Below are 25,811 nucleotides of genomic sequence, written 5' to 3' on the forward strand. Positions count from 1 at the left end.
AGAGACAGTGAAAAGTCAAGGATGACACCTCAGGATATCTACAGGAATACAGTTCAATGTATCCAGTAGACAGATGCAAGACTGGAGGTCAGCAGACAGGTATGGGCTGAATAAAGAGATTTGAGAATCATCAGCAGAGATTATAATTGAGAATTATCATCACAGAGATAATAATTGAATTCATGAAAACTGATGAAGTCACTAAGTAATACAGTATAGAGGTTAAAGAGAAGATGGCACAGGACAGAGCCTGGTGGGACACCCAGTTAGCAGGATGAAGATACAGTAAAAGAGCCTGGGGAGTGGTCAGATATGTACCAGGAGAGATCAGAGGACCAGGAGAGACTGGTGTATCAAAAACCTAGAGAGAAGAGCTAGGTGGCAAAGTGAGTAGAGTCAGGAAGACTCATCTTCCTGAGTTCAAATCTGGCCTCAGACACTTACTAGCTGTGTGACCGTGGCCAAGTCACTTAATCCTGTCCTGGTTTCCTCATCTGTCAAATGAGCTGGAGAAATCAATGGCAAGCCACTCCAGGATCTTTGCTAAGAAAACACCAAATGAAGTCATGAAGAGTTGGACATGACTGAAGTCACTGAACAACAATGAAAGGAGAGAGTATCAAGGAAAAGAGGGTGGTTTACAATGTCAAAGACTGCAGAGAGGTCAAGAAGTGATAAGGTCTTTGGATTTGGAAATTAAGAGATAATTGGTAACATTGGAAAGATTAGTTTTGGTTGAATGATGAGGTTGGAAGTCAGTTGCAGGACTGAAAATAGAGAGGAGAGGATTTGGAAGCACCTATCATATATGGCCTTCTCAATTTTAGCCACAAAAGGGAGAGATTAGGGATCATGGTTAGTTAGCAGGAATGGATGGGCCAAGTGAAAGCTTTTTGAAGAATCGGAAGATACGGGCAAGTTTGTAGACAGAAGGGAAACAGCCGCACGGAGTGAGAGAATATAGATAAATGAGGGACTGGGGATGATAGAGGGGACATTCTGCTGGAGGAGATGAGATGGAAAGGGATCACTTACACATGGAGAGAGTTTAGTCTTGGCAAGGAGATGGGGATGGAGAACCTAGTTTCAGAAGCCATCTGAGTGATAAAAGATGAGGAGGGGAGAAAAGGGAGCTCTTAGTGAATGGCTTTGGGTTTTTTCCTCCCAGTAAAATATAAGGAAAAGCTCTTAGCTGAGAAAGTCAGGGGAGGGGGAGCCACATCGGATTTGGGGAGGAATGTAAAGGTTTGGAAGAGCTGCTGTGGTGGGTTAACTAGGGAGGTGTAAAAGTATTGCCTGCCAATAGTAAGGGCCCCAGTTAGTGAACTCAGTAAGTTCAATTTTTTTTTCCTTTTAGTGAGGCAATTGGGGTTAAGTCACTTGCCCAAGGTCACACAGCTAGTAAGTGTCAAGTGTCTGAGGCCGGATTTGAACTCAGGTCCTCCTGAATCCAGGGCCAGTGCTCTATCCACTGTGCCACCTAGCTGCCCCAGTAAACTCAGTAAGAATGGTTGCATGAATCACCAACGCTGAAGCTCAGAAGGACAAGATTGGGGATATGAGAGGACAAGAGACTCAAGAGAAGAGGGCAACATAGAGTTGAACTGGTTCACCAATGGGGTCAAGATAGGAAAAAGGAGAGAATGGTTAGTATGGGGAGATAACTAAGGGGTCAAGCAACTGGAGGCGATGGTATGGATGAAGAGAAGAGTTTGGTATTGGAAGGCAGAGGGAGAAGTGGAAAGCCAATAGATTGTGATAAGAATGTTTCAGAGTTCATAAACATGGAGTGATCAAGATTTGTGGGTGAGCAGGACCAAGGGTATGATCATCTTAGAATAGGGTTAAAATGAGGTGGAAGAATAGGTCATGGGGGGCAGCTAGGTGGCGCAGTGGATAGAGCACCGGCTCTGGATTCAGGAGTACCTGAGTTCAAATCCGGCCTCAGACACTTAACACTTACTAGCTGTGTGACTCTGGGCAAGTCACCTAAACCCAATTGCCTCACTAAAAAAAAAAAAAAAAAAGAATAGGTCATGGGAAGTGAGTAGGTAGAGAAACTGGGAGGTTAGAATGTTTAAATATTAATATATATGTTAAATTACCTAGAATGAAGTTAGGAGTTGGGGATCACATATAAAATCCCGTTTGGCATTCAAGGCCTTCTATTATCTAGGTTTCTTTCTCTCCCATCCCCCAACCACTTTCCTAGTCTTCTTATACTTTATTGCCAGGCACATTCTCTTCCATTCAGTGATATGGGCCTTCCTTACTCTTCCATGAACAAGATACAAGGGTTTCTTGACTCCAGGTTTGTTTTTTGTTTTTTTAGTCTTCCAAATTCTTTTTTCCCCATATGACTATATACAGCTTTAATTTCTTCATCCAAAAACTTGTTGTTCATATCCTTTGACCACTTATCAATTGGGGAATGACTTGTATTTTTACAAATTTGACTCAGGGGGGGCAGCTAGGTGGCGCAGAGGATAAAGCACTGACCCTGGATTCAGGAGGACCTGAGTTCAAATCTGACCTCAGACATGTGACACTTACTAGCTGTGTGACCTTGGGCAAGTCACTTAACCCTCATTGCCCCACAAAAAAAAGTAACAAAACAAATTTGCCTCAGTTCTCTATATATTCGAGAAATGAGATCTTTATCAGAGAATCAACCCTCCAACCCCCACACATTTTCTTTGGCTGTTTCCCATGCCTGGAGTACTTTCCCTCCTCATCTCCACCTACTGGCTTCCAAGGCTTCCTTCAAGTCCCAGTCAAAATTCCATCTTCTACAGAAAGCTTTTCCCATCTCCTTAATTTTAGAGCCTTCCCACTGTTTATTATTTCCTCTTTATGCTGTATATAGCTTCTTGGCTTGTATTCGTTTGTTGTCTTCCCTATTAGACTGGGAGCTCCTTGAGGACAGGGAATGTCTTTTGCTTCTTTCTATACCTTCTTGTTCTTACCACAGTACTAAGCACATAGTAAGCACTTAATAAACGTTTAATGATTGATTGATTGGGGAGGACTAATTGTGATCCAGGTAAGAACTCACTGAAGAGGTAAAGGGAGTATCTTGGAGATCTGTAGACAACAGCTACCAACCAGGATTTTGATTGAGTGGCAGTGACCTCTGGTGAGTCGATTAATCTCAGCCTTGTTTTTTCATCCATAAAATAGGCTAAATATTAACATATTTTGCATATTATATTAATAGCACCTACCTCACAGGGTTGTTGTGAGGATCAAATGAGATAACACATGGAAGGTGCTAGATTGCCATCGTAATTATTATTAATTATAAAACAAGCTGGTTATAGTGAACGTCTAAGGTACACCCATCTCTTCCAGTTGTAATGGTTTGATTATAGGAAAACTGTGGATAGGGCATTTCCTCAGATGACCTCAAGCCCTTTGAGTTCCAATGGTTTATGATTTCTAAGCAGGTCGTTTCCAGTCTGGACCTTAATCTCCTCGATAAAAGGTGTGTAGAAAGGCTCTACAAACTCTGAAGCCGGTAGGGAAACCAGGAAAAAGCAGAGCACGGTTCGGCAGGCCCCGCCCCCTGACTTCCCCAGAAAGGGGCGGAGCCACAAAACTATGTCCCGCCCCGCCCGAGGGCCCAGACTTCCGCGCTTCTCCCGCATCTCGCGAGATTTGCGACTGCCCGCTTCTGCGCACTACACCCCGCCAGCAAGCAAGGCGCCAAAGGCGGGGGGAGGAGGGGGGAAAGGGGGAAAGTTGGGGGGGGCCAAGGGGGGGGAGACGGTGCGAACGGCGCGGCCGCCATCTTGTTTGTGCCCCCGCTCCGCGCTCTCTCCGTTCTCCGTCACTCACACGCCCCTCCCCCTCAGCCCCGAGCCGGACTCCTCCACGGCGCTGGGATACGGCGGCAATCCGAACCGTCTATCAAAGCAGCCAGCGGCGCGGCGGGTGAGTAAAGAAGGGAGCGGCGGTGGGCGGGCTGGGTGTGAAGGCGGTAAAGGGACTGGCCTGAGGGGGGCCCGCCGCGAGCTCCCGCGATTCCAGTACTTGGCCTCCCAGCTCCGGACCGTCCCGTTTTCTCCCTTCCCCCCACCTCCCTGCCCCGTAGCACGCGATGGTTCGGTCCGGCCCCGTCCCGCTGCCCCGCGCCGCGCCGCCATGTTGTGTCCTCGCGGGGCGCCGCCGCCTGCGCTCGCGGTGTCCGCGCGCCTTTCGCCGGCCCGCGGGCCCTCTCCCATTGGCGGAGGGGCCGGCGGCGGCGGCGGCGGCGGAGGGGGAGGAAGGGGGGCCTCGATCGTGATTGGTCGGCGGGGAGGAGGCCGCGGACCTGGCGCCTTATTGGTCGCGACGGCTCCGGACTGGAGGGGGAGGGGGCTTTGGGGAAGTGTTGTAGACTAGGGGTTCGAGTTGGCTCTTCCACCTTTCTTGGCTTGGGGCTGACTGAGAGCGAAGAGAGGGGTCCTACGGCGCAGGCGCGAGGGAAGCGGGCTGGGATGGGGGGCTAGAGATGGGGAGTCTGGAAGCTTTGTTGGATGTGGGGTGTCAACCCTGGGGGCGCCGGGAAAGGGAGGCTAGTGCTATGGGGGCGGGGGACACGGGATGGTAAGATCTAGGGGGAGAGACACCCATAGTTAGAGTGCCAGGCCCAGGGTGGGGAAAGGAGCACAGAAAGAGGGGTGCTGTGGGGTAAGCTTAGGGGCGTGTGTGTGTGTGGTTTGGGGAAGGTAAGCCTCGGTTTATGGTAGAGATCACACTACAAGCAGGATACAGTGTCCTGGGGCTCAGTGCCGTTGTTTGGTTTTTGATGGACACACAAAAGTGTCAGGTTTGGAAGCTGGGGGAGTGCCCTGTCTTGGCACATGCCTGGGTATAGGGGTACAGTTCTGGAGTCAGGAAGACCCGAGTTCAGATTTTGCCTCAGTTATTTGTGTGACCTCGGACCCCTTAATAGCCGATGTTTCCTGCAGTTTCCTTATCTTTAAAATGAAGATAATAATAATATCCACCTTGCTCGAAGTTGTTGAGATCTTATATGTAAAGCACTTGGCACAGTTCCTGGCATATAGTAAGAGCTCTGTAAATGCTTATTCCATTCTCTTCCTCTCACTTGTCTCCCCCTGCTGCTAGATCTGAGGGTATGATACAGGGTGAGTGGCATTATGAGGGAGTGATAAGTGTAGGGCTTAGTATGTGTTGGGAAGATGGGTAAGAGGGACGTCAAACCCTTTGGTATAGGAGAGGAGGAGGGGCACTGGGGCTAGGGTACATTTCTTTCTAGGTCTTGGAAAAGAAAAGGAGAGATGTCTGGTTTTTCAAGACAGTGATACAGAGATTCTTGGTCTGGTGTGCATAACAGGGAGTGATACTGGATCTTACAGGAAAAAGGAGGTCTACCAATCTTAATAGGCTTAAGGAAGGTTTTACTTGTCCTGAATATACTTCCAAAGAGCAAGAGAATTCATTTTTGGGGTGCAGCATAGAGAGTATAGTTGCCGTGGGAAGAATGCCTGAGCAACTTCTGGACTGTGGGGAAGGTACAACTTGGAAAGCCAGACCTACTCTTTCTTTTATCCTGAAATAACTGAAAGACCAAGCTGGGCAGAGAACCCAGCACCTGGCTCTTTTGTTTTTCTTTTTGACAGTCTTGAGTTTTTTCTTCTTTTTAAAATATAGCCTTAGCAACAAAAATAACCCAACACATAACTTCTCTTCCTTACATAACAAGATTTGACAACAGTTTCTGGTTCATATTTCATAATGAAATATGACTCTACTCTTCTTCCAGTCCAAAGTTTTAAAAAACCATGGAGCAGGGGGGCACATTCCAACTGTACTGAATCATACTGGCTCAGGTTGATTTCAGAGGACTCATCCTAAGCCACAGGGCAGGTCAAAACACATTTGCACCCAACTCTGGAGTTTCCATAGAGACAACATTTACTGGGTGGTGCTTTTTACCTGCAGTATAAGATAGTTGTAAACACCTGTGCCTTTAGACCATTTTCAGATGAGGTTTCCATCTTTGGGTTAGTGCCTATGAGTGCATCTGGAGTTTGGGGAGGAAGAGGGAATAGAAATTGGAGCTCCAGTAAGATTTTACAGATCTGCATGTGTTTCATGTTTTGCACATGGGCTTACTACAGGGTTTTTATTCATGTTTAAGTATTCTATATGAATACAATTTAGAGTTGAAGATGCTTAGAATTTATACATTCAGAAAGTGTTGATGAAGGGCTTATTACATATTCTGCTGCTTTTAGGAAGAGAAATACATGCTCACAGTTTCCTAGGGCCTAGTTTCTTAAACGGTGGGTCACTACCACATATGGGGTTGAATGTGGGGGTCTCAAAAATTTGGCAACAGTAAAAGGTTATGTATACCTATTTTATATACCCATATACCTGAGGTCACATAAATTTCTCAGGCAAAAAGGGGTTTTGAGTGGAAAAAGTTTAAGAAGTCCTATTGAAGGGGGGTAGGGTATGTGTGAAAGGCAGACAAGTACATGATAGATCTTATTTGATAAGTATTTGAGAAAGGTGCACACAGAAGTGTTCTGTGAAGTTGGGGATGGGGTTGGGAAACTGAGGCATTTGATTAGGGTTCCAAAGAATGGGAACGAATTTAATAAGAAAAGGGGGGATATCCTGGATACAGAGAATAACAAAGACAGGAAATTGGGAAAATACGGTGTTCAGAGATGTGCTGGAAAATGCTTTAACAACTGGCTCTAGAGAAGAAAACCTGTGCTCATGACACTTAAAAAAAATAGTGCTTAATTTTTTTTCAATTTACACATCAAGATAGTTTTCAGGGGGCAGCTAGGTGGCACAGTGGATAAAGCACCGGCCCTGGATTCAGGAGGACTTGAGTACAAATTCGGCTTCAGACACTTGACACTTGCTAGCTGTGTGACCTGGGCAAGTCACTTAACCCTTATTGCCCCTTGCCTTCCCCTCCCCCGCCAAGAGATAGTTTTCAATATTCATTTAAAAAAATTTTTTTTGGGGGGGGTGAGGCAATTGGGGTTAAGTGACTTGCCCAGGGTCACACAGCCAGTAAGTGTCAAATGTCTGAGGCTGGATTTGAATTCAGGTCCTCCTGAATCCAGGGCCAGTGCTCTATTCACTGCGCCACCTAGCTGCCCCAACATTCATTTTTGTAAGATTTTGAGTTCCAAATTTTTCCATTCCTCCTCCTTCTCTCACTTCTCCAGAAGCCAGCAAGCAATGTGATATAGATTATACATTATAATCATGTTAAACTTATTTCTACATAAGTCTTGTTGTGAGAGAAGAATCAGAACAAAAGGGAAAAACCACAAGAAAGAAAAAACAAAAAACCAACAACAACAAAAGTGAATCTTTTAGAATTCTCTCAGATCATTGTATTGCTGAGAAGAGCTAAGTGTCGTAGTTGATCATCCCCTGTGTACAATGTTCTCCTGCTCACATTGCTTTGCATCAGTCCACTTAAGTCTTTCCAGGGTTTTCTGAAATCCGCCTGCTCATTTCTTAACAGCACAATAGTATTCCACTACATTAATATACCACAACTTGTTTAGCCATTCCCCAATTGATAGGCATCTCTTCAATTTCCAATTCTTTGCCACCACAAAAAGAGCAGGTATAAATATTTTTGTACATGTGGGTCCTCTTCCCTTTTTTATGATCTTTTTGGGATATAGACCTTGTAGTGGTATTGCTGGGTCAAAAGGTATGTATGCACAGTTGGGCAAATTGTTTCTGAGTCCAAAGGTTAAGACTGCTCTGATACTTTTGGGGGTACACTGTACTTGCACAAGCACCATATAAATTTGGATTGAGGCAGTTAGGTGGTGCAGTGGATAGATTGCTGGGCTTAGAATCAGGGAGACCCGAGTTTAAATATGACCCTAGATGCCGTGTGACTTTGGCAAATTACTTAATCTCTGCCTCAGTTTCCTCAGCTGTAAAATGAGGACAATAGCACAAGCCTGGCAGGATTGTTTTGAAGATCATTAGCACAGGGCCAGGCACATAGTAAGTGCTATATAAATATTACCTATTATTGTTTTCACCAAAGGTAGTGTGTCAAAGTGGATAGAGGGCTGGCCTTGCATTTGGAAAGAAATGGGTTCAAGTATCACCTCTGATGATGGCAGTGTGTCCCTAGACAAGTACTCCAATTTTCTTAAGATTCTGAATCCCAGATTGATCTTTGTTGGAGGGAGTTTCCATGCTGAAAGCTCCCTACACTAATGAAGTGATAGGTCTAAATTCCCTTCTCTGTCTGTTCCCCTGCCCCCCCCCCCCCCGCAAAAAAACCAAAACAAAACCAAACCAAAAAACCATCACTGAAGACTGTTTAAGTGGAGTGACTTGACTAAGTCTGTTAGTAAAGAAGACTGGATTTGGAAGGGACAGAGAAGGCCTATTGTACAAGTGCTTGCCGTTGTGACTGATTCAAGAGGGGAATGATAAAGAGGATCTCTAACGGAGAAGTAAGAAATAAATACCGGGAGACAGGTGTAAAATGTGCATTAGGGTTTGGGAAAAGTTAGATGGCACCAGAGTTTCAGCCTTGGGGAGCTTGGAGGTCAGTGGCGACACCACTTATAGAAATAGTGAATTCAGGAGGAGGGACAGGTTTAGGAAGAGAGATCATGAACTTGGTTCTGGACGTATGTGTTTGAGTTCTAGGTGGGAGATCATAGAATCAGAGCTGAAATGAACCTCAGAGGTCACCAAGGCCAACCCCCTCATCTTAAAGATCAGGAAGCTAGGTTCAGAAAAGTCAGCCAGGGTCACACAGCTAGTAAATATCTAAGGCAGCATTAGAATCCAGGTTTTCTGGACACCCAAGTTCAGTTGTTCTATTATACCATATCTTCTGGGTCCCAGCTCCTTAAACTGTGTGTCACAACCCCATATGGCATCTCGTAACTGAATGTGGGGCTTGTGAAAAATTTGGCAACAATGAAAGGTTATGTATGGCTATTTTATATGCCTATATACCTAGGGTCATGTAAAAATTTCTCAGGTGAAAAGGGGTTGCAAGTGGAAAAAGTTTAAGTAGCCCTGCTCTAGGCAGTACAAGAGAATTCAGCAGTAGAGAAAGATCTGGTAATTATTTGTAAAGAATTAATAATGATCCAACCATTCTGGAGAGCAATTTGGAACTATGCCCAAAGGGCTATAAACCTGTGCATACCTTTTGGTTTTTTTGGGGGGGGGGGTTGTTTTTTTAGTGAGGCAATTGGGGCCAAGTGACCTGCCCAGGGTCACACAGCCAGTAAGTGTCAAGTGTCTGAGGCCGGACTTGAACTCAGGTACTTCAGGGCCGGTGCTCCACCCACTGCGCCACCCAGCTGCCCCCTGTGCATACCCTTTGACCCAGCAATACTGCTAGTAGGTCTGTATCCCAAAGAGATCATAAAAAAGGGAAGAGGACCCACATGTACAAAAATATTTATAGCTGTTTTTTTGTGGCAAAGAATTAGAAATTGAGGTGGTGCCTATCAAGTGAGGAATGGGCAAACAAGGTGTGGTATATTAATGTAATGGAATACTATTGTGTTGTAAGAAATGATGAAGAGGTGGATTTCAGAAAAACCTGGAAAGACTTACATGGACTGATGCTGAGTGAGATGAGCAGAACCAGAAGAACATTGATGATCAACTATGACAGACTTAGCTCTTCTCAGCAATACAGTGATCTGAGAGAATTCTAAAAGATTCATGATGGAAAATGCTTTCCACATCCAGAGAAAGAACTATGGAGTCTGAATGAAGGTTGAAGCATACTATTTTCACTTTTTTTTTCTTTGTCTCTTGTGGTTTTTCCCGTTTGTTCTGATTTTTCTTTTCATAATATGACTAATGTGGAAATATGTTTAACATGGTTGTACATGCATAACCTAAAAAAAAAGTATAAAAAAAGAAGTAACATTTCAAGGCATTGGAGGAAAAATTAAGGAAGAAAAACCAGAGAAGAGTACCAAAGAAAAACTTGGGGAACATCCCATTTGAGGGGTCAGGAAGAGATGGACTAGATAAAACGATAATCATCATAAAAGTAGCTAGAGAATTTAATAACTCTGAAGTCAGGAAAAAGCCTTGGTGGTCATCAGTGTCTAAAGATGCAGCAGGATCACAAAAGATGAGGATTGAAAAAAGCTGTTGTTGGATTTTTGAGATAGTTTTTGTAAAATTGTGGGTAGAGTGGAAGCAAGCAGTTAAATGATGAAGTGGATGTATCTTAGACAACTTTTTTGATAAATTTGGCAGTGAATGGGAAATGTACCATCACATTTTGGTTGGCTTAGAAGGTCTTTTATGGGATTGGGAAAACCTCAGTCCTAAAAAAGATATGATAGCCAGATTATTCTCGCAGGATTCAGATGGTAATGTTATATCCATGTGTAAGATGAAGTTTATAACTAGCTTTATAAGCTAGAAACCTGGCCTTGGAGCAGAGAAAATTTGGTTTAAGTGCTACCTTTAACACATACTGACAGTGTGATCCTGGGCAAGCTACTTTCACTGCTCAAGGCTGCTCATTTTATAAGACTCTTGAATTGCAGAACAGTTACCATCCTCATTTGTAGAGTTTCCTTATCAGTAGTTCCTGAAAGCAAGGAAGTCCCAGGTCCAGCAAGACTAAAGGAAAAATGAAGGCTTTGTAAATAGCAGCTGAGGAGCCGAAACATTTGTTCACTATGGGCGAGATGGCAGAATTTGCACACTGAACTTAGCCATTCTCTATATGAAATCAGTAATGTGGTCTTTAAATGTGAAAAATATTATGATTTCCGTCCTAATTCCATATTCTGTTAAGTCCAGGGGAAGTTTAAAACAGGTAGTATATGGAAAGAGCGCTGGGTTTGGAGCCTGGATTTGCCAGGAATGGCACCATTTCTGCCACTTGTCTGTGTGACCTTTGTCGAGTGATTTACCCTGAGTCTCAGTTTCCTTATCTAGATAGCAGAAACAGTGCTAATCTTGGAGTGAGAAGAGCTGATCTTGAGTCCTAGCTCTGTTTCTTACCAACTGTGTGACTGGGCAAGTTAACAACTTTCTCTAGGCCTTAAATTTCTAATCATGTATTAGAGTGAGGAGAGTTGGACTAGAAGATTATTAAAGTCAATTTAAACTTGAGCATTCTTGCTATGTAACAACTGTTCTTACTGTATCAGTAAATGTCTTGACTAAAAGCTAATTAAGTTACTGTCTGATTGTTAATGGGAAGCAGATTGGTGGGGGCTCTGATCTACAGGGATAGGATAATATCTTTTTACTTTCTGTGCTTTTTTCTTTTTCTTTTTTTTTGGGGGGGGGGTGAGGCAATTGGGGTTAAGCGACTTACCCAGGGTCACACAACTAGTAAGTGTCAAGTGTCTGAGGTCAGATTTGAACTCTGTCCACTGCGCCACCTAGCTGCCCCTTTTCTTTGTAGTTTTATATAATTTTTAATCCCTGTTACATAAGCATATCATATTTACAATAAATAAATTTGAGCATTCAGTCTTCATGAACGTCCTCCAGTGCCTCACCAGGGTCTAGAAGTAACACTGGCTTCTCCAAGGTTAGGTCATCAGAGTTGCCTTTGACGTGTCTTAACCACATTTCAGGGGTAAGCTTGGAGGAAGTGTGTTTCTTCTGAAAATCAGCGTAGTTAAGTTTTGAGAGGCTTGCACCAGAACATTGGCCTTCAGGTGTTGGGTTTGTGGGTTTTTTTGGCTATAGCAGTTTATGAATCCTGTCTTTGAAGAGCTTGGTGAACCATGACAGTGAGGGAACACCTACATTGAGGAAGGCCTAACTCTTTTGAAGTGATGTACATCATGTAAGAATTAGTTTGAGGATGGCATGCAGAAAATTATTTTTACTGATTTGTGGGGGGAAAAGACTTAGAAAATCTGGGTATGGGGTAAGTAAGTTAGTTATCCTTTTTAATCCTCATTTTCTCAGCTGTCAGGAGTAATACTCCTTGAGCTGTCCTACCTTCACAGGATTGTTCTGAGGATCTAATAAGATAATGAATGTCAAGTACATGGTAAACTGCCCGTCACTTGAGAGCCTCAGCCACTGTTCTTAACATGACTGACTTGCAGAGTTAGCACCAACCTTGTTCAGTCTTACTGGTGTCATGTTGCTAGAAAGGCTGAAGTGATTGGCTTGAGGCCCTCCCAAGGGCACTTTTGACAAGTTAAAGAATAACTAGCTTCTTCATTGTCATGACCAGGTTGGGTTTGCTTTTAAGCTAATATTGAATTCAGTCCAACAAACATTTCTTAAGTGGTAACTGTTTGAGGCCAGAGGCAGCACTTTTGATAGTATTTATTCATGAAGCCAACATTCCACCCATGCTTTCTCTGAATAGGACACGGCAGAATACCAACCAGTAGGTGAAGTAGATGGAAGAGACCTGGGGCTGGTCTGAATCATTCAGTGCCCACTATCAGTCTCTCTCTTGATTTAATAAATTGGGCGTGACAGTACTTGAACTATCTTACAGAGTTGTTGTGGGGAAAAATGCTTAGTAAAATCCTAAAGCACAGTGGACTGAACAAGAAATGTGGGAGACGAGACAAACACAGGGTATCCCCAAAGTCTTAGTGCAGGTTAAGCTCTTAAGGCTTAAGAATAGTTGCCTTCAAGTGTGTGATCAATCATTCAAATATGAGCTGCTCCTGAGAAAGCTAAGACATTTTAAAGTGAAGAAGTTATTCATTCGGTTCAACATTAAGTACTTGCTCTGTATGAGGTGGTCTGCTAGAGGGGAAGAAAAGAAGAAATGGTCTTTGCACTTAAAGAATTTACATTTTACTGGGAAATACCTCTTGTCCACTTGTAGGGGAATGCAAAGTCATTTGAAATGGATGAAAGTGGGGACAGCTAGGTGGTGCAGTGGATAAAGCACTGGCCCTGGATTCAGGAGAACCTGAGTTCAAATATGGTCTCAGACACTTGACACACTAGCTGTGTGACCCTGGGCAAGTCACAACCCTCATTGCCCTACAAAAAAAAAAAGAGGGAAAAAAGAGAAATGGGTGAAAGCAGTGATCAGTATAGAGCAGAGTTAATCTAGGAAGACTTTTGGAGGTGGGTTCCGTAAAAAAAAAAAAAAGATGGGAGAGGGAGTCAGGCAGCATTAGGACCATAGGCCCAATCCCCAGCAATCAAGTTGTATTCTTTGAGTATGGAAAATAGTAAGGAAATGTTAATGGCAGAGACCTTTTGAGTTAGTAAGACTCAAAGAAAGAACAGGTGCTCCTTCACCTCAGCCCGGTGTTGCTAGAGTACAACAGTGGCATTTGACTCTTCAATTGTAGGGTGATCCTCTGGTTTTTAGGGATTTTTTTTTCCCTTCCCTGGCACTGATTAATAAACTAGCTAGAAGGCCAATTTCTGACTCTTGGAGCTCAAGGATTTTTCATTCCTTGGAAGCTTTGGGCCTCGGGCTTCCCTAAGGGGGTGATCCTAAAGGAATGGGAGCATTTGTTCTCAAAAACTTTCTAGATTCTGGACTGCACTCAGAAAAGAGAAAGACAGCAATAAGAAGGCAGCCAGGAAGGCAAGTACAGGCTACTCATCTTTGGTTACTCCTGCAGGTCACAGGGTTGCATGCTTATTGGTTAGGCAAGGGTAGAGATTGGCCTTGAATGCAGATCTTCTGTTTCTTTTCCAGTGCCCTTTCTACTACACCATAAGTGAACAGAAGAGAGTTTGAGTGTTGGTGTCTGTTGGCAGGGACAGTGCGTACATATGTTGGATAGCTTTGGAAATGACAACTGAGATAGGAAGTTTGGAGTGTTGGGCTAAAATTTATAGTCTGAGGATTTGTCTTTGAACAGGGAGTTGACAGGGTAAACATTTTGAAAAAAGAGCAGCCCATTAGGAGAGCCTGGGGATGGAGAGGTGGTTCTAGTGGTCTGGGTAGGAAACAGTGTAAGGACCTAGGCTGAGACCTGGGGGCTATGGAGACAGAGGAAGGATGAACACGAGCAGAACTGCCAGGATAGACTGGACAGGTCTGGGAAGGGATGATGAGAAGTCAAAGGGAGCTCTCAAAGACATCACCGTGAATTTCTCCCACTTTGTAGTCTGCAGTCAGAACGTTATGAGGGTAAGCACTGGGTCTTAGATTCTTCATTCTCCATTAGCTCACAAGTTATCTGGGCTGTGCTCCAAATAGATGCTTGATAAGTAGCTGCTGAGTTGAATTGAATTCCCTTTTTTATAGTAGAAGTCAGAAGACCTACTTCATTTTTTCTTTGTGAAATGGGAATAATACATGCTTGTCTAATTTTTTGTTTTGTTTTGTTTTTGTTTGGTGAGGCAATTGGGGTTAAATGACTTGCCCAAGGTCACATAGCTAGTATATGTCAAGTGTCTGAGGTCTGATTTGAACTCAGGTCCTCCTGACTCCAAGGCTGGTGCTCTATCTCCACTGCACCACCTAGCTTCCCCTGCTTGTCTAACTTTGTAGGGCTGTTGTGTAGAGGGTGATTTGTAAATGATAAAGCAGAAATGGAAGTCATAACTGAAATGATCTTTAAATACATACAGATTTTTTAAAAATTAAAGAGATGTCATTCTGAGGGCAAGATAATTCCTCCTTCTTGGAGAAAAGGATGAACTGCTTCTCTATCAGTGTGCTAAGTTCCCAGGCAAGCACAATGGTGATACCAGGATGGCAGTGAAGCAATTCTGGGCCACTTTGAGGAGCTTATTTTTTATGGGGGGTGGGCGGGAACAGTGTCGTTGTATGTATATTGAAACCTATCTTTGAACTTCCCACTTCATGTTTTTCAAGTAGATGAGAACTCCTATGAACAACACGAGAAAATAACAAATATTATTCATAGTTGTGTTCATAAGCGTTTTATTTACATGATCCTAACTCTTGGTAATTCCCTTTACTACCTCACATTGAAATTTTTGTCTCTCTGAATGTATTTAGCATGTAATGTTGGACATCATAATTCTGTTTGGTCTGTCATCCCAGCCCTAGACTCAGGGGCCAGGTTTACCTAAATGATCCCCGAATGGTTCTCCACATACCACATCCACTTATGTAGATCAGGAGTTCTTAAAACTTATTTTAAAAATATTTTGATAACTATTTAAAGTCCTTTGAAATTCTATATATTTTACATTTGAAAATATTACTTGTAGAAGGGTTCTTTATAGGCTTTACCAGAAGGCTTTGCTAAAGGAGTCCATGACAGAAAAAAGGTTAGGAATTCCTGATGTAAACCAAAGAGAGGTACAGTTTCCATTGTCCCTGTTTTTGTTATTCAGTCACTTTCATTGGCGTCTGACTCCCTGTGACCCCATTTGGGGTTTTCTTGGTAAAGATACTGGAGTGGTCTGCCATTTCTTTTTTTTTTAGTGAGGCAATTGGGGTTAAGTGACTTGCCCAGGGTCACACAGCTAGTAAGTGTTAAGTGTCTGAGGCCAGATTTGAACTCAGGTACTCCTGAGTCCAGGGCCGGTGCTCTATCCACTGTGCCACCTAGCTGCTGCCCCTGCCATATCTTCTCCATCTCATTTGAGGGATGAGGAAACTGAGGCAAACAGGGTGAAGTGATTGCACAGCTAGTGGTTTGTTTTTTTTTTTAGACCAGATTTGAACTTGAGAAGATGAGTTCCTGACTCCAGGGCCAGTACTCATCCACTGTGTTACCTAGCTGTCCTTCCCTATTTTACAGAGAAATGGGGTCAAAACATATGCACTGGGAATTTACTTTGGGGCTTGGAAGCAGGAAACACGAAATCTGCAAAGATGTAGCCAGACCAAGGTTCATCTCCTGATTATAGCTTGTAATGGCTCTGTGACCTTGCCCAAATCACTTCTTCACCCTAAACCTTGGTTTCCTCCTCTGTAAAATGAGGGTGATCATTACTTAAACTACCTGCTGCTGGCAAGGATACAGCCTAAGAGATACATAGTTAGGATTATTATTCCATTCATCAGACGTGGGTCAGTTAAGCCTCACTATGTTTGAAGTCCTATGATCCATTGTCACATTTCCTTGCCATTACCCAATAAAAGTGAAACCAAGGATTATTGTAGGACAGCAACAAGAAGTAACTGATTTAAAAGGCTAGACTTCAAGCTGCTTGCTGAGCTTTGACTGTCTCCGTAGGGGAAGAACAGCAGATAAGAGTCTCAGATCAGTTATGACCTCTCTGAAGTTCATTCCATCCTCAGGCTCACTCCTGTTACTTGTGATAAAAGCAAACTGGTTTTGAGTTACTTGATAGCCAGAAATATTTCTTTTTCACTTTGTTTATATAGTTTTTCATGCGACAAGGGAGGCTACAAGGTTCTTTCACTGTTTTTCTACATTGACATGGAACACCTGCCCAACACCATCCCTGAGTGTATCCAGGAGAGAAATAGAAATGTTGGGTAAGGTGGTGAAGGATAGAGTCTCAGCCTTGGTCTGATCTATTTTGACAGCCAATTCAAGATCACCTTGACACAGAATCTTTCGTAATTGTTTAGTTTTCCTATGTAATCTGTCATATGAGAAGATTTCATTATAATGATGGAGGAAATAACCTCTGAATATGGGGGGGGAGGCTGGCATAGCATTAATGGTGTGTTGTATACTCTAGACCAACAGTTCTCAAAGTGTAATCTGCAGACCCCCAGGGATGTCCTCAAGACCTTTTCAGGATGTCCTTGAGGTCAAAAGTATTTTCATAATGCTAAGATGTTACTTGCCTATTAAATTACTCCTCCCTTTTCCAAGCATATGTCTGTGTGAGGCCAGATTTTCTCCATATACTTCAACCAAATCAATATATAGTAACAGATTGAATGTAGAAGCAGATAAGAGAATCCAGTTGTCTTCCTAAAACTAGGCATTAAAGGAGACTTGCAAAAATATGTAAAACAGTGCCACTTTTCTATTTGTTTTGGAAAAATAGTTATTTTCATAAAGATGTTTTATATTAATAGGTGATATGTTTATTCTTTTTAAATGAATTAATAGTAAATTTTTTATCATTTAAAATTTCTAATATAGTAAATATCAATACACATAACTCACGTTAACAGCTCTTTGGGATCCTCAACTGTTTTTAAAAATGCAAAGGAGGCCTGAGACCAAAAAAATTGAGAACCATTGCTCTAGAACCCCCTTCTTTATGTTGAAGAAAGATAGTTTTCTGACTGCCTCTGTGTGTTCTTCTTACATACTCTGTTCTGATCAGTAGGTGATGAATTTAAAACTGCAAGGGACCTTAGAATCATCTTGTCTGACTTCCTTATTTTACAGACAAGAAATTGAAGCCCAGGTCCTCTGAATTCAGATCCAAAGATGGTTTAGATGAGAAGAAAAGTAAACCTTCAATAACATTTTCCTAAGAAAAGTGTGACTCTTCAAGCCCAAGGAAAGCATAAGTTGTTTTTGTGCTGTGCCTAAAAAATGCAATCTATGTTGTTTTATTCCTTGGTCTGGAAGTAAGTGTGTCAGCTCAAAAGAAATCAAGTCCTGGACTTTTTGGGTAGAAATCCCTCCCTCTGTCAGCATTTTCCCCAGCTTTAAAAATTTACCCAGTTCTCATACTTACTCACATCTGTGCTGGTCCTGTCTTTGGTTGGCCTAGGTGTATGGGCTGTGTTTTTGAGCTTTTAATAAAGTTCATGTCTTTGGACAGATTTATTTAACAGAGGCTTGATTTCTTTTAGGCAGTGGAGTCTATGTATCCATGCTTCTTTACTTGACTGACATTATATATAAGTGGTATGGTTTAGAGTAGGACTTCTTAAACTTTTTCCACTCGCAACCCTTTTTCCCTTGAACTTAAACGAGTGCTACTTATTTAAATCTCATACTGTTTCCTTATAAATGAGATTAAAGAATTGTTCTATTCTTGACCACATATTCATGAATATGGGATATAAATAGTCATCTTTAGCCCTGCTCAAAAGTAGTGACAAGGGACAAGATGACTCATAGGAAATGATTCTGGGATGTGGGATATTTTACATTGTTGTTGGTCTAGCGCCATTCTAGGTTGATAGTTCCTGAAAGTTCTTTTAATTACTGGTATCCTTGCCTTCTTCAGCTGCCAGTTTTTTCCAATGATCTTTGTAAAATGAGGTGATTGTATCTTTGCCCAGGACTCAATCAGTATGCCATCCCCTGTGTCCTTTGCTTCACCCCCCACTCCCCCCCACATTGCATAGCCATTTCAAAAAGGAAATAAGACACTGTCGTAGATCTCTTCATACTAGAGTTGGCTATTTGGATTTTAAAACTTTTTATATAGCTAATTGTTGTTTTAGCCTGTAGCCAAAGGTCAGGGAACATGTTCCTTTTCAAACAAATAAAGACCTTGGATTTGAACTGATTTGTCTCATTGGTACTAAATTATAGGACTTAAAATTCTATTATACATCAATCATATTCTTATTTGTAGATGTCTGTCTATCTGTCGTCTGTCTATCTATCTAGATAAACATGGATATCTATGTAATAGATATTTGCTTTGCCTCTCCCTACCAGACAGTTTGCTCTGAAGGCCTCTTCCTTCACTCGTTGAAGGCAGAGGTCATGTCTGATTGCGTTTTGTAGCCCTTCCAGCACCTGGCACAGAGGATTGTACAGTTAGATGCTTGATAAATGAAAATAAATGATAAATAAAATGAAAGCAAGATTCTGCATAGGAAACCACTCCTGTGGTATTGAGAGACTGCCAGGTTGGACACGTACATTGTCTTTATTTGGGTTTTCTTATTGGCTCACAAATGAACATCCCTTCACCCCCTTCTCCCATCCTTAAAGCCTCTCTTAGAGCTGCTTTTTGTCTAGTACCAGGAAGAATAGAAGCCTTGGATTTTTTTTTTGCCTCAGAAAACCCCAATTCTTAGCTCTTGACCCTTGCTAGATGTCTGACTTTGTGTGAGCCTCTTCATTCTCATCTGTAAAATGGGGAAAATGACAGTAACATTCCCACTCACCTCACAGGTATGAGTACTGTATAAAAGTGGCTACTCATAATACTTGGACAGTACTGTGCCCCTTGTCAAACCAGCTCTCACTTTGGAACAGTGTGATTGACTTTATTTTGAAAACATAGGTTATCTGTGCAAATTAATATCACTTTCAAAGTAGTCACTTTGGGAGGCTTTATATTTATTAATAACAGCAATAGTAGCTTACATTTGTATGGTACTCTTAAGGTTTTCAAAGCGTTTTCCCTGTGAGGCAGGTAGTTCAAGTATTATGATGTCCATTTTACAGATGAGGAAACTGAGGTTCAAAGAAGTAAATCAACTGCCCCATAGTTATAGCTCCTAAGTGTCAAAGCGCCCCCCCCCCCCCCCCCCCCCGCTTTTTTTCTCAATACAACTTCAACCATGCTGCCACGGCACAGAAAAGTTTGGGAGTATCTCCACTTGAGAAACTGCCTTCAGACACGGGATACTTTCCCCACTTCTGGAACTACCTTCAGAGTCTAGAGTACTTTTTCTTGGATCTTCTCTATAGGGTGAATTTGGTTTTTTGAAAGTTTTTTTTTTAACAAGTCTGGCAAATTAGGCAGTAGATTGAGCTGGGAAGTCCTGTTCTAAATTAAAAAAAAAAAAAAGATGTGGCACATGAATTGTCACTGAAAGGCAGTTCTAAGAAAGGAGTTCAGAGATAGAGATATTTACATTATTGGAATAATTGTGTAGTCATCACTTCTCCAGAGACCTAATGTCAGTCCATCTCATGAAAACACTAAGTGCTTTTTAAAAAAAAACAGATCAGAAAGCGCTTAGTTACATAGGAGTACCTGTAGTTTGAGGGAGGGTCTCTATTCATGGTGGCAAAAATTCAGGCTATCTCCAAACTCACATTAGAGCCTTCTGAGACCTAAAACTGTATAATCTTAATAATACTGACTTCTCACAATTTCCCCCTTCTGGACCTCAGAAACTGGATGTTTCCTAGCTGGTAGATCAGGTGAAGGCACTTCCCTCCTTGTCTGTGCAGGCCCTGGGGGCAGTTAGGAGGGGAGTCTCCTGGGCTGTATCGACTAACTTTAGCTATGTTGTAGTGGGGCTTGCTTGCCCCAACTACACTAACAGCTAACCATGTGAAACAATGGAGAGGGTCACCTTTTTCTGAGGGTATTATACCTGTAGAGTCTTTCCATAGACTACTTTGAAGGGGCTGAGCAGTTCATTTGGGTAGAGGAATCTGGGAGTCAGGAAAATTTCTTTCTATTTGTTATGACCAAGGCCAAGCCACTCAACCTTTGTGACTTGGGTAACTCTCTAAGACTACACAGTTTTCAGTCTACAGTTACTGATGAAACCAAGGTCCAGACTGTGATGAAATAATGGGATTTAGCAGATACTCAAAGACCCACCTGGAGATTAATCTATACTGATTGAATCAAGTGAGAGTGATTGACTGCTGATTAAGCCTACTTCAAGTTAACTGGATTGTAATCACACCTGGCTATCCCTTAAGAAGGTATTGTTCTCAGAAACTAGACTGTGAACTCAACTTGAGGACACCTTCAAAGCCAATGGATTTGGATGACGCCAACCAATCAGCTTGAAGCAGTGTGTAAGGACCGCCTCTGTGCCAGATCTATAAAAATTATGGAAACTTATCATCTCAGAGACTAACTGCTCTTACAATGAGTTTGATATAGGCCCTGTAGAGAATATATGTACAACAGGAGGAGAGACAGGTACATGTAAATCTATGGTTTGCTTATGATGGCAACTATATAGACCACAATTGCTGGACACAGTCCAGTTTCTTCCTCTCTCCCTTCTAAGTTTTCTTTTTTCTTTCACTAATTCTGATGGCATGGTCAGAATCCATCCACCTGTGGCCTAGCACAATTACTGGATGTCTCAAAACCATGAGATGTGGTATGATAACCTTTCTATAACATTTTCAGGTGTCATGAACACGTCACTAAATTTGGCTTTGATCCAGACACATGGTGGTAAGAAGTGCTATAGATTGCATAACTACCCCAACCCTCTATTATATAAAGGAGGGAATGTAATGGAATGTATTAAATTTGATCATTGACAATGCTATGCTAAGGTTTAATAAAAAATCCAGCAATTCAAACAGTTAAAGAAGAAGAATCCAGCTTTCCAGACCAGAATCCAGCTTCCTCTTGATAACAAGAGAACTGAGAAAAGACTTCCAAAGACTTAATTATTTTTTTACTGTTTCATCTAGGAACACCTGTTCCTAGAGGAAACAAAGGGGGGAATGTGATGAAATAATGGGATTTAGCAGATACTCAAAGACCCACCTGGAGATTAATCTATACTGATTGAATCAAGTGAGAGTGATTGACCGCTGATTAAGCCTACTTCAGGTTAACTGGATTGTAATCACACCTGGCTATCCCTTAAGAAGGCATTGTTCTCAGAAACTAGACTGTGAACTCAACTTGAGGACACCTTTAAAGCCAATGGATTTGGATGATGCCAACCAATCAGCTTGAAGCAGTGTGTAAGGCCCGCCTCTGTTCCAGACCTATAAAAAGCTTCCACAAACAGCTTGCTAGAGAGTTCCTGATTAAAGCAGGCTTGTGGAGGATGTAACGATTGGAATAACGCCACCTGCTGGATACTTACTGTAGAAGAGTTCTGCCCATGAAGCGAAGGTCTTTGAGGGCAAGACCAGGAGTCTTTTCTTTGGCGGGAGGAAATGACGCGGACTAGTGGGAGGAGGAAGGAAGAGACTGGCGCTGACTCTGGGGCTTTTTTCCTGAGGACTCTGGCAGAGAAGGGAGCTAGAAATGTGCTCTCCCTTTAATAGATAGGAATCTAGGCCTTTCTCTCTCTCTTTACCAAATTCTTATTCTCCTTAATAAATGCTTAAAAGTCTAACTCTTGCTAAAGCTTGTAATTGATTGGCGACCACTCATTAGATATTTTAGACAGTTTAGCTAGAATTTTAGCCCTTAACAAGGAGGACTTGAGGAAGAACCCAACCAGGCTGGAACTCTAGGCTAGGTAGGACTTCTTTTTCTTAACTTTCTGAACTCCTTGTAAATATCTGTATGCTTTAATAAATGTTTAATGCCCAAAGACTAGTACTGAAGCTTTTTAATTTAAGGCGACCACAATTTAGATTTTAAACATCACAAGACCAAATAGCCAACAACAAACAACTTTGAAGGGGACAGTGTTCCATAGTGTATGGTTAAATCAAAGCTTTTGCTTTACGGTTACAACTCTGCCTCGTACACAGGGTGTCCCCAAAGTCTTCATTCAGTTTTAAACTATAATTGACTTTAATGAATACTCAAGGAAGCCTTCTGTAGCTAGGGTTGCAACAACTTGTATGTTGAGTCACGGTTGCTAAAGAGGAACCCATTACTCTCTTGTATCATCCATTCATTGAGTGCAATTTAAGACTACATACGTAGCCTTCATAGGTGCATCTTCCCCTGGGAAGATGTCTTATTTTTCATATCAGAGATGTGGTTTCCTTGGTGTTGGGAACTAACTCCCAGTGACAAAAGTTCCCTCAGTCAATGCAGCTCAGTGTTTGTTCAACAACAAATGGGCTTACTGATGCTAACGACGACGGTGATGATGATGACAACGATCATGATAGTATTATGTGGCATTTATATACTGTTTTAAAGTTTGCCAAACAGTTTACATCATTATCTTGTTTGAGCCTCACTACAATCCTGTGAGGTAGGTGGGTGCTCTGGGCATTATTACCCATTTCATAGGTGAGGCAGCTGAGGCTTAGAGGTTAAGAGACTTGTTCAAGATCACATAGGAATCAGACACTAAACTTCAATCCAGGTCTCTTACGTCCTAAGACCAGACTGCCCCCCCCCCCCATACTGTATATGTGGACATGTACAGGACTTGTAAATAGAGCAAAGACTCAGACAGGCATCAAATGTTCAGGTTCCAAACCAAGGAGAAGGACTGGGAAAGATGTATTGTGTCTGAAAGGACATGTAGCAGATAGGTCTTTTAAGACTTGTTTTGCCCCTTGAATGCCATGATGCATTCAAGGGCATTTTCCAGGAGAGGAGCTACAATTGTCTAGAAAGGAGGGGTGCTTGAGGACAGGGGCCAGAAAGAATTTTGATGGGAAGTAGGCCAGTTGGAATTGCTGAGATTCCTTAATGAATTCTTGGTCCATATCATTGAGAGTCAGGTCAGAGGAGTGAAAGCTATAGTGAGTCAGTCAGCAAGCATTTAAGTACTTACCATGTGCCAGGCCCTGTGCTAAGTGCTGGGGCTACAAAGACAGGTCAAAGATAGTGCCTGCCCTCAAGGAGCTTACAATCTAATGGAAGAGACAATATACAAATAACTATGTACAGAATATATAGAATTAAGTGGAGAAAATCAGCTGAGAGCACCAAAGGAGATTAGGAAAGAGCTGAGGGAAGCCAAGAGACAGAGATGAAGGGGGGGTGGGGGTGGGAGGGTCTAGGCATAGGAAACAGCAAATGAAAATGGCTGGAGCCAGAAGTAGTGCCTCATGTGAGGTAAATTAGGAAGGGGAGAAGGGAAGGGGAAGGTATAAAGAGGATCCTGGAAATAATAGGGAGCTAATGTAGTTGATTGAGTAGTGGGATAACATGGTCAAACTTTCACGTTGGGAAGATCAGTTTGGCATCTGAGTGGAGGTTGGATTGGATGGAGGAGAGACTTGGGTGGGGTGGAGGTAACAAACATTTATTAAGCACCTACTATGTGCCAGGCACTAAGTGCTTTGCATTTGATCCTCACAAAATCCCTGGGAGGTAGGTGCTGTTATTCCCATTTTACAGTTGAAGAAACCACGGCAGACAAGTTAAAACTCACCTAGGATCACACTGATAGGAAATATATGCAGCTGGATTTGAATTGGTGTCCTCCTGATTCCAGGTCCAGTCTTCTTATGCACTGCACCAGCTAGCACCAACCAGCAGGCTACCTAAGCAATGCAGGCCTGAGGTGACAGGCCTGAGGGTCTGTCTGTGATAGGTGGCGGTGTCAAAGGAAAGGAGGTGGGATATATGAAAGATGACTGGCAGGCAATTTGAAATTCAAGGATAATTTGACTTCTTTTTTTCACCAGTAGAACTTGCTTTCTGATTTTGGCCATGGAAAGGAAATTTTACATGTCTTCAAGTACAGACATATTTATTTATTTATTTCCTTTTTATTTTTATTTTTTTTCCATGTAGAGATAGTTCAACATTTATTTTTATAAGATTTCTAGTTTCAAATTTTTCTCCCTCCCTTCCCTCCCCCCTCCCCAAGACAGCAAGCAATCTGATATAGGTTACATATATACAATCACATTAAACATTTCTGCATTAGTCATGCTGTGAAAGAAGAATCAGAGCAAAAAGGAAAAACCTCAAAAAAGAAAAACAAAACAAAAAATAGAAATAGTATGGTGCGACCTGCATCTAGATTCCACAGTTCTTTTTTCTGGATGTGGAGAGCATTTTCCATCATGAGTCCTTTGGAACTATCTTGGACCATTGTACTGTTGAGAACAGTCAAGTCTATCGCAGTTGATCAACACACAATGTTGTTGATACTGAAGTATAGTCATATTTTTAAGGAATATTAGTTAAAATTAATGTTGGCATTTTTCTTAAAATTTGCCCCAAACTAATAACAGCACGATGACATTTGTGAAATACTGAAGAACATAAATCAATAAAACACTAGCATGTTTAGGGACTGGAAAAGCATGGTTGATGGGAGCAGATGTTTGGAAATCTGGCAAATCCTGGGCACCTCTTGGGGATGGGGAGTGGAGAAGGAGTCCAGATCTACTTTGGAAGGTGTTGGATGGTAAATGAGCAGTTTTTTATCCCCTTCTCTAATGCCTTGGATTAGGATGAAAGTTGTTGAGCTGTGAACTCATTTTTGAAGGGTGTGGTGAGGGCTGAACCTTCTCTCTCTCTGGCTTTCATGGTCTTCCAGACCTTTGCTGGGTCTGGGAGATGGGGAAGGACACTCTCCTTATTTTCAGACAAATAAAAGGATGCGATCCAAATCAAAAGATTTTCAGTTCAATTTAGTAATACAAAACATTTTTTAAATGTATACACAAAGATGGTCATAACTTTGATCTTCCTATCACACACAATCGAACCATCTCTGTGGTGTTGGTTTGGTTTTGTTTTTTTTTTTCAGGGCAATGAAGGTTAAGTGACTTGCCCAGGGTCACACAGTTATATAGCAAGTATCAAGTGGCTGAGGCTGGATTTAAACTCAGGTCCTCCTGAATGCAGGGCCGGTGCTTTATCCACTGCACTACCTAGCTGCCCCCTTGAACCATCTCTGTTGGCTTTTCATATTTCCCTCTGCCTTCCCTTACAAAGCCCCACTCAGAATATTTTGACCCTTTGGTTCTCTCCTGATCGATCTCCCTACATTAACCTCTCTCCTCTTCTCATCTCCACTTCTTGGTGAACCAATTCAACTCTATATTGTTCTCCTCCAGTCTCCTTATCATATTCCTGATTATACCTTATCATATTTCTGATTACACCCTAAGCCTCAGCCTTGGATCACTTCCACCATTCATCACTTTTGATCCTCCACATATGCTGCTTGCTGAAGGTGGTGAAACTCAACCATTCTGACAGGGCCCAATACAAATTTGTTAAACAGCCTCAACTGGGCCCTCCCTGCTGCTTGGCAATCCTCCTATACCTCCCTCATTAACTCACTATTCCATTTTCTTTGGCCAAACCTATTTGTCCCTCTTCAAACCTCTCTTTACTCTCAGCTGAGAACTTTGCCTCATATTTTACAGGAAAAAATGAAGCCATTTGCCATGAACTCCCTCTTCTTTTCTCTTTTCTTCCTCATC

General features: G+C 42.3%; 1 protein-coding gene across 2 annotated transcripts in view; it reads left to right on the forward strand.

Annotated features, from left to right (window-relative positions):
* The first annotated feature begins 3,756 nt into the window (after positions 1–3,756).
* The window catches only part of NFYC (nuclear transcription factor Y subunit gamma), a 94,031-nt gene continuing 71,976 nt past the window's right edge, over positions 3,757–25,811 (forward strand). The window contains exon 1 of one of the 2 annotated variants that reach the window (XM_043994732.1): positions 3,757–3,933. The gene's annotated coding sequence lies outside the window, so the exon portion shown is untranslated. The remainder of the gene's footprint in view (positions 3,934–25,811) is intronic. The other variant, XM_043994730.1, reaches the window with a different exon arrangement.

This window comes from Dromiciops gliroides, chromosome 3 (genome assembly GCF_019393635.1).
Source record: "Dromiciops gliroides isolate mDroGli1 chromosome 3, mDroGli1.pri, whole genome shotgun sequence".
In the NCBI taxonomy this organism is placed as follows: Eukaryota; Metazoa; Chordata; class Mammalia; order Microbiotheria; family Microbiotheriidae; genus Dromiciops; species Dromiciops gliroides.